The sequence below is a fragment of the Halichoerus grypus genome, chromosome 2 (assembly GCF_964656455.1).
Source record: "Halichoerus grypus chromosome 2, mHalGry1.hap1.1, whole genome shotgun sequence".
In the NCBI taxonomy this organism is placed as follows: Eukaryota; Metazoa; Chordata; class Mammalia; order Carnivora; family Phocidae; genus Halichoerus; species Halichoerus grypus.
In genome coordinates, this window is record NC_135713.1 from 178613786 (window position 1) to 178623262 (window position 9477).

The 9477-nt window shown below is 50.7% G+C and overlaps 1 long non-coding RNA gene across 1 annotated transcript; it reads right to left on the bottom strand.

The window, feature by feature from the left end:
- Positions 1 to 8341: 8341 nt before the first annotated feature.
- LOC144381013 (uncharacterized) lies at positions 8342 to 9477 on the bottom strand. Its single transcript, XR_013445411.1, has 3 exons — positions 9331 to 9477; positions 8992 to 9066; positions 8342 to 8487 (listed from the first exon to the last, which is right to left on the bottom strand). It is a non-coding gene; the product is annotated as an uncharacterized LOC144381013 (long non-coding RNA).

The following is a 9477-nucleotide window of genomic DNA, read 5'->3' on the forward strand; positions in this document are numbered from 1 at the left end:
AAAGCCAATGTGTGGTGCCTGCCTCATGGTGAGTGCTATTGAAACATTGGCTTCCACCATCCCCGGCAAGCAATTAATACTGTGCGGGGCATGAGGGACGTCTTCTGAGGAGGGGTGACATCGATGTTGGCCCTTGAAGGTTAAGGAAATAATTTCCAGGTATGGGTGGGGGGTGGGCAGAGGTGGAGGGAAGAGTCGGAGCCAGAAAGTGGAAAGGGGTGGTTTGACCAGAGTGAGCAGCTCTGTGCCGGTGAATGGAGTGTGAGGCAGGAGTGAAGGGGGATGGGCTGGGTCAGCCGGTGAAGGAGCGCAGGCTCCCTGAGGGAAGGGGCTGGGATCCCTCCTCTTGGAGGTGGCAGCAGGTCTGTGTTTTGGGGACAGCGGTCCGGCTGCACTGGGAAGGATGGTTTGCAGCAGGGGCTCTCCATCCCCACCACTCATTGGTGTCTACTGGAGTGCTTTAACAAACACCAAGGTCAAGGCTCTGCTCCTGAGCAAGTCAATAAGATGGGATGGGATTCAGGAAGAATGCAGTTGTTCAGCTCAAGTGGGGGGACGGCTGTAATATGGGGGAAGAGCGGCTGGAGGCCATAACAATGTCTTAATACAATTCGGGGGTGATGCAGCCTGAACCAGAATAGCAGGGTACTGACTGAGACAGAGACAGAGAGGGATGCAGGGGGTGATGGCCGTGGCTGGGAACGTACCTGTCTTCCCCTGGGAGCCATCGGCCTCATCTCTGGGGCTGGGGATCCCACACGGATTCAGGAGGCAGGAGGTTTGCTGTCCCAATCTGGCAGTTCTGAGCATGTGCGTTTTGACAAGCGTTGGAAGTGTGAGCTAAGCCAGGAAGGAGTCCCAAATTCTCCCCAGTTCATGAGGTTGTAACTCCATCCTCCTCCTCTGTGGCTAGTGCTAATAATTCACCAGACTTTCTCCCTAGGGCAGACTCTGATGTCATGGCTTCACCGTCCTGGTGGGGTGGGCTGGGCCTGGGTGGGTGCAGGCGCAGGGGCAAGTTTGCCAGCCTTTGAAATCAGAGCTGATTGTTTTCAATAATGTCAAACTTTAAAATTCATTTCTCACGTTGGCGAACATTTCTCAGGCAGGGCAGGTGGTCTGCTTGTGGGCCCTCAGGGCAGGATGGCCCAGCCCCAGAGCACTGGCCTAATCCCCTTTCACTTTCAAGACCCACAGACACCCGCCATTCTCATGACGTCATGGCTTAGAGGCTCCCTTCCCTAATAACCCCCCGAGTGACTCTTGTTCTGGCTAATAAGCCAAGGGCTTGGCTCTGCCAGGGGCCATGCTGTGGGTCTGCTGTTGCCACTCTCCTGCCATGTCTGGTGTGTTGTCTTACCCCCTTCCAGGTTGTCTCAAGGCCCTTGCCTTTAATTCTTCATAGAGATGGTTCTGGGGGCACAGACATGACTAGGAAAAAGGGAACCCCGCATGGAAAAATCTACTGAGGGCAAAGAAAGTGTGGCATAAGCACTGGACAGGAAACCAGGAAAGGCAGAGTCTTCTCTCTGGGTTGGTCACTCTTTCACATGGGTCTATCACCTCTTATCTTTGGGCCTCAGTTTCCCCCTCTGTAAACTCTGAAACCAGCTGGTCTCCACGATTCTGATCTGCTCTACTGTCTTAGGCTTTTTGAGGATGAGTTTTAACCACTGATTGGATCTAGACCTTAAGGGCTAAGGCCTTTATAGGATACTTCTAGAGATATGGTGTAGGGAGGACACTGGCTTTTTAGGAAAATACTCAAGGAACACCCACGAGGGAGAACGAGGGAAAGAAAGAGAGCAAGCATTTGTTGGTATCTGGTGTCTACCAAGTACTGCTTGAGATTTCTACATTCCTGACACATTCTGACTACATCCTTGCACCAGCTCTGTGAGGTCGGGGTTAGATGTCCCGTGATGTAGATGGAGAGGTTGAGGCTTGGAGTGCAAAGAAGCCTTCTCAGGTGAAAGAAATGAGATATGAGCCAATTCTATCCAACTCTGAATAGTAATGGCAGGCATAGCCATAAGACCAAGTGCAGGTACTAAGTGTTTACTATGCTTCAGGCTCTGTCCTAATCATCTTATTTATTCCACATCACAACCGAATAAAGTTGGTACTAGTAAGATCACCATTTATAGAAAAAGAATCCGAGGGTCTGAGAGGATCCTTATTCAAAATAGAGCAGCAGAGGGGCACCTGGGTGGCTCAGTCAGTTAAATGTCTGACTCTTGATTTCGGCTCAGGTCCTGATCTCAGGGACATGGGATCCATCCCTGAGTTGGGGTCTGTGCTCAGTGGGGAGTCTGCTTGATATTCTCTCTCTCCCTCTGCCCCTCCCCTGCTCGTGCTCATGCACTCTCTCTCTCTCAAATAAATAAATAAATAAATCTTCAAAAAATGAAACAGAGCAGCTGGTTGGTGGTAGGGCTGTGATTCGGGCTCCGGTCTTCCTAACTCTAGAAACTGTGGGCAAAGAGTAATTATAGTAATTATAGACTGAGACCACAAGAAGAAGCTAAGTGGAAAGTGTCAGTGTCCCGACATGTCAACCATGTATTCTGTGCCCTGTCCCCTATCCCAACCCTACAGGATCTACCAGAGGTGGAACTCAGTGGCATCCCATATAGAATTAGAGCAAATTGCTGAGTTGGCTCAATAAGATTTCCTCCTTGGGGAATTTAACCTTGGAAATGGTGAGAGAGTGAGGCAGCTGGCACAGGAGGCTCAAGCTGAAAGCTCCTGACATAGAGGGAAGGTAGCGAAGTGCATAGAGCCTTCTAGAAGCAGAAGCTACCGGAAGGAGAAGAGGCACGCAGAATCGTCGAGGGCAGGCCAGCTGGGAGCTGGAGAGCAACACGTGCCTGTGGGGCTGCACATCCCTGCGAGCAAAGCGGTCAGGGCTCTGCAAGGAGGACAAAGCCTTCAGGTCCGGCTCCCCCACCCAGCCCTGGGAAGCCGCATTCTTGTACCCCAGCAAGACCTCTCTGTCCCCACTGGCGTCCTGCCAGCACCCACTTCTACACCCACCCCTTGCATTCCTAGTATTTAGGAGATTTTTCTGATTCTTCAGCCAAAAAGCTTGGCCCAAAACACACTCAAGCCTAGCTGTGGAGTCCGGGAAGAGCAAATTAAGTCTTCATTTCGTTATTTATTTATTTATTTTTTACCTGCTCTGCTCCATGATATTGAGGTGAATTACAACTCCTTCCCACAAAAATCTCTCAAATACACACATTTATATGTTATGTATATAAATATAAATATATATGGAATAATGATATAAATATATATTAGTACATATTTATAAAGCATATATAAATGCAAAATATTTATAAATATATTAAATAAATAAGTAAAGCATGTGCTTGGCACATAACAGGTACTCAATAAGTAATATATATGCTCAGTAAATTATATTATATATATTATATTATAATCTCTCATTTTATTTCCACAATTACCCTATGAGACAGGTGGCAATGAACCCCATTTTACAGATGAAATTCAGGCTCCCGGGGTTTAAGTGACTTGTCAAAGGTCTTGTGGCTTGAAAGAAATTACAAAATCAACTCTGAGCATTTTTAGTGGCCAATGCAAAAATGAAGACATGGTCGGTTATGTGTTCATATCACTCTGGGCTCCGGGAGAGGTGCTACTAGAAGTCTCTTCACCTTAGTTTGGTGGTGGTGGCAGTGGGGCATGCTTCCCATGAGCACACAGAGAGCAGAGCTTGTGGTCTAAGCAGGGGCCCCTCCCTCCTTTCTTCCTTCCTCATGCACTCCTTCTTTTATTCCTGGGGGCAAATTAAATAAATAAATAAATAATAACCAAACTGATGAGCCACCTTTTGTTTGCTGTTTAAAACAAAATAGCTCTATTACATTCCATGAGAGGGTAAAAAGTGACTTCTCAGGACTTAATCACTTACTCGAGAGGAAGATGCCAATGAGTGAAAAAACACTAATTTTAGCAACAGAATGATCACTCTTGGCATTTTTGAGAAGCAGCACTCATCGATGATGGCCTTTTACTATTCATCCTGAAATTCCATCGTGGGCCAATGAAATTCAAGTGCACAGGCAATGTGGGGTCTGCTGGTGGGTTGCTCATCATGGCTTTACATACTTTGGGTGGAATTCACTTAGTGACTGGGTGCTGAGTCCTGGGAGCACCCACCTAACCCAGCTGTTTGGAAAGTGAGAAATAAGCCAACCAAATGAGCAGATTCTGACTTTTAAGTGCGCCTAACCATCCCAGCGCATGGCTAGAGTGGGTGGAGCCAACTGTGGACAGATGGGAGGGGCCCAGGCTCGAGCGCCCTGGCTGCCCCGCTCGTCCAACCTGTGCTTGGCGTCGGAGTCCTAGCTCCGGGCTCCGGCCTCTGTCCCCTCTGGCCCTTCTCCTCTGGCTGGCAGCCCGTTCCTCCGCTTCTGGCTCCGTTTGGCGCCTGGCCCCGAGCACTGCCTTGATCTTACCGTCACTTGTGGCTTCTGATAAGAGACGTTCTCCCGCCAGATTTAGGCCCAGCCAGGAGTCCCTGGAGCAGGGCTTCAGAGTCCAGGCGTGTCGGGTTCTAATGCCAACCTTCCACTGGTTAGCTCTGTGACCCTAGGAAGCCACGCTTTCGGAGCCTCAGTTTCCTTATCTGTAAAACGGGGATGATGAGCTCTACCTCTCGGGGGGGGGGGGGTATGAGGAGGGTTAAACGGGGGAGAGTTAGCACCAGACTGGCTCATGGGAAGCACTTGAGGATCGCTGGTTTGTTTTACGATGTGAGATTTTGAGTGCATCTCTATCTGGGGTGCTAGGAGTAATACAGAAAAACCAGGTCTCTCCAGCCCCATGAATGCATTCTTGCGCTTTTTCCAAAGGTCCCACCTCATAATAACCATTCTGAGGCATTACAACACTTCCGACTCACAGATCAGGAAACTGAGGCACAGAAGGAAGAACGAGGACACCCTGTATCCCAGCCAGCAAGTGGGGGAAGTCTGGATTCGAACCCAGGTCTCCTGACTCCCAATGCCGGAAAGCAGCCAGGACGGAGGCTTTGATCTCCCGGAGCTGCTGTCCAACAAGGCGCCCAGGGAAGGGAAGACGGGGGGAGAGGCGCTGCTCCCCGGCGGCCCCTCCTCGCCGAGTACCGGCTGGCTGCCGGGCAGGAGGAATTCGAGCGGCTGGCTTGTGCTCATGCTTGAGGAATGTCTTGAGAAGTCGTGCCTAAGCCCTCTGTATCTGACTCATCAACTCCCCGTCTCCAGGAGTGTCAGAGAAGAGCTCCCTTAATCCCTCCTGTCCTCGGTCCCAGGCTTTCATTTGTCAAACTAAAAATATTCCCTCCGGGAACCTCCTTTTGCCAGCGGGGGTATAAGGGGAATGGCGTTTCAGTGTCACTTCTGACAGCGCCTCCTAATTGTTCAACGGCCAAGGAAGCGGAGATGGGGCTGCAGGAGCAAGGGGCCTCCGTCATTCTTGGGCTGGGGCCAGCCTGTTGCGCACCTTTCTCCTGCAGGCTGGCTTCTTTTTTGCCTCGCTCGAGGCTCCAGACAATAGCGTAGCAGCCTGCCACCCAGCCCAGTCCCCCCGGGGCTGCTGCGTTGTTCAGGTGAGGACTGTAGAACTCCAAGTTCATTTCCTTTGCCGCCTGAGGGGAGGGTGGGCTGGCACGGTTGGTATTTGCCTGCAAGGCTAGTCTACCTGTAAAGAGATGTAGAGCGTGATGGTAAAGGGGGAAAAAATTAGCCCTGGCCTCCCAGGTAAAACAGCGGAACTGGAACTCCCCAAGTCCAACAATGGCAATGTTGGAAAGCCATCAAGATTTGTCCCTGCTGCCCTCCTTCCGTTTTCCATTCTGTCTCTCCTGACAGCCCCTTGGTCCTTAGGGCTGCTCCTGAGTCCATGACCTTGATTTGGCCCCAAACCTTGGCTCATCGTACTTTGGGCCCCACTAGGGTGCCCACTTGTTCAGTGGGAATAGAGAATAGTGAAAACAAAGGAGCATGGACTTGGGATCCAAGCTTGGGTTTAAACTCTGGCACTACCCACCATCCAGCTACGTGAGCTTGAGCAAGGTGCCTCATCTCTGAGCCTCATTGACTCCTCTGTCATATCCATTGTACTGGCTATCGTGAAGGTTAGTCAGATGGTGCTTGGCATCGGATAGGACTGTGGTCTTATAAGTAGAGGAAGATCTCTTTCTCTCTCTCCTTCTCTCCCTCCCTCTCTATCACACGAGGAAACAAGGAGAAGGCAGCCCTCTGCAAGCTAGGAAGAGAGTCCTCACCAGAAACAACCCTGTGGATGCCTTGGTCTTGGACTTCCCATCCTCCCCGACTGTGCGAAAATATTTTGCTGTGTAAGCCCCCTAGTGTATAGCATTCGCTAACAGGGAGACCGTCTGAGCTGCCTGAAATGTGGCTCTGGGACAGGGGCACTGAGGCAGAGCCCGGGGGTCCCCGCAAGCCCTCGGTAATGTTTACTGAGCTACAGAGCAGTGATGGAGTCTCCGGGCAGAGGGAGAAGCCACACCCACCCTCACCTTGCAGGCAGGAAGCACCTGGCACGCTGCCCTTAAAATAAGAAACTCTACTTTCCACCCCGAACAGTGATTAACCCAGGCTCTGGAGTCAGACAAGCTGAGTTTGAACCTGAACTCTGCTGCAAGCCAGCTCTGCGACCGTAGCAAATTTAACTGACCTCTCTCGTCTCATCTTCTTGCCTGTCCCATGAATCACTGCTGCCACTTCCCAGCGGTGTAGGGTAAGTGTGATAATGTGTACATGGTGCATGTAGCCCAATGCTTCGCATGCAGTAGGCACTGGGCAGCTGCGGGCTGCTGCTAGTAATAATGTCACATAAAATTACTAATTACTAATAATTTTGCTCAGATGATTTGCTTCACCTGCTTAAGCTAGAAAGAAGACCATGCTTCTCTTATTATTTGAATTGAAACACTGTAGCCCCTGTGTCTCCATTAGAGGAAAGGCCTCCTCTCTTTCCTGTGTCTCCCCTCCCATAATAGGCTACAGTTCCCGGAAGGCTTATTTGTATCAGACCCCGCCCCACTGGGGGTCTATCAGGGGCAGGTGTGCCTCCTGGAGGCAGGAGCTGGTGAAGGCTCTGGCCACCGTAAAGCCACCTCTGCCCAATAAGGTGTCCTCGCTGGAAGTCTCAGCTCTGGGTCTGGTTGGGGTCGCAACCCTCCTGTCCCCTCCCTTTGGAGAACTCCTTCTTGGTAGGCCCTTCATGTCTTTTCTGTTTAGATGACCTCGCTATACAATCTCGTCTTCGGAGGCTTGAATAACGTTGAATCCAAAAAACCCTACCAGTCTCCATCTGGATCTGCTGGTCCCCTAGGCAGATCTGCCCATCCCCTCACCAGAAGACTTGAGTTCCACCCATAAAGGATATCGGGGAAGGTGGCCTGGGACAAGCCTCCAACAGTCCTTCCCCATGACAATAAAGTACCTTACTTGCTTCATGTATCTTTATGCCGATGGGACTACTCCAGCGGTCCTTTTTACAACAGGCAGGTCTGCTCCAATAACAATGAAATTTCACATGTCAGTGAATGTAAGATGTCGCAGTTTGTAAAAGAAAAATCATTAGTCAATGCGTCACCAAGAAAGAAAAAACGCTTCCAATCACTTATGACACACCATCCTCTGAAGGATACATTGTGATTTCAGAGACGTTAAAAATGTGCAATCTCACGCATCTCAGAATCAGTCACATTGTTAAAATATTAGCTAATATTCCTTGAGGATTTACCATGCACTTGGCACTTGTCCTAAGAGTTTTAAATGAATTGATTTATTTACTACTCAAAATGGCCTTATGAAGGAGAGGCTATTTTAATAATCCCACTCTCCAGATGAGAAAAGTGAGGCACATGCTGGTTACATAGCTTTGATGGCACACAGTTAGGGAGTAGCTGGATTCAAGCTTAGGCAGTCGAATGTCCCTCTTACCAGACATGAAACAATAGAAACTTTAACATAGGAGCTTCATGTCTCTGTCTTTGTCTCTGCCTCTCTCTTCCATACCCACACCCATGGGATTTGAAAGTCCTTACTCTACTGGTTCCTTCAAAGGCAATTGGAATTCCCACTTACATAGAAGATTGAGGAATTGGGGTCGGGATGATCCGGTAAACCCTCTTCAGAAGCGGGTTTTGGTGCTCAAGCCCCACTGGGGAGGAGAGGCATTCCTCCACCATGCATCCTCATAGGACCACCAGTGCACACACCTGCTGCCCAGGAGATCTTTTTTTTTAAAGATTTTATTTATTTATTTGAGAGAGAGAGTGAGAGAGAGAGAGAGAGAACATGAGAGGGGGTGGGGTCAGAGGGAGAAGTGGACTTCCCACTGAGCAGGGAGCCCAATGCTGGACCCGATCCAGGGCCCCGGGATCATGACGTGAGCCAAAGGCAGATGCTTAACCGACTGAGCCACCCAGGCGTCCCCAGGAGATCTTATCTAAAATAGAAATCTGGTTGAGCGCTTCTTCCTGGCTCTTTCCAATGGCCGTTGCTGAGCCTGGGATCCACTTATCCTTCACGAGCTGGCTTTCTCACAACGATACTAGTAACATGGCCTGCCAGACCCTTTTGGAATGGCCTGAGCTGCTAGCAACAGAAAACCCAATTAAAAAACAACTTTGCCAAATAGAGCTTATTTTTAATTTTTTTCATTCTCGGCCCGCTGAGGGTCTAGAGGACAGCTCTGGTAGTGGCTCATGATGTCAACCACTCAACTCTTCTCTTAGTCCTGCCATCTTTGCCCGTTGCTATGTCTCCACTGCCGCCGGGCACTTTAGTCCCCTTCCGGCTAGAAGGGGGAGGGGCTCTGTCTTTTTATTTGGGAAAGGAAGCCCTTCCCAGGAGAGTTCTCGCAGCGACGAAGCCAGAATTGGGTCACATGTCTGTACACTTGGGCCCATTTCTGGCCAAGGGTAATGAGCTGACCGGGGCTGGTACGCACCTGTAGTGATGTGTCCGCTGGGACCGGGGAAGGTCTCCCCCTCCCCAGGATCAAGGGAACCCTGAGTTCAGCGGCCTGAACACGAACAAAAGCGGGAAGGATGGATGACTGTCGGGGAAGGAGCAGGGAGTGTCTGCTACACGTCTCCTCACCCCTTCCTCTCCTCCCCTAACCTTCTCTGCCTCGCGCACCCCCACTGTTCTCCACATGCTTGGCCAGGGAAAAGAAGGTGGCCAAGCCGCATTCCCATCAGCCGGGTAGCCCCGCCCCCCGGAATGTGAGTCCTGGGAAGGGAGGGGCCCCCTCTGCTCTGCTCCCCACCTCATCCCCAGAGCGTACCACGTGCCTGACGCGTCGTAGGCACCCAGTAAATACCGCAGTGAATGGATGAACGCATCCTGGCCCCGAGCCCATGGGCCTTGGCCGCTCTCTCAGCAATCAACACGGGAAGATCAGGCCTCCTGCCGCCACTGGCCCGTGCGCGCG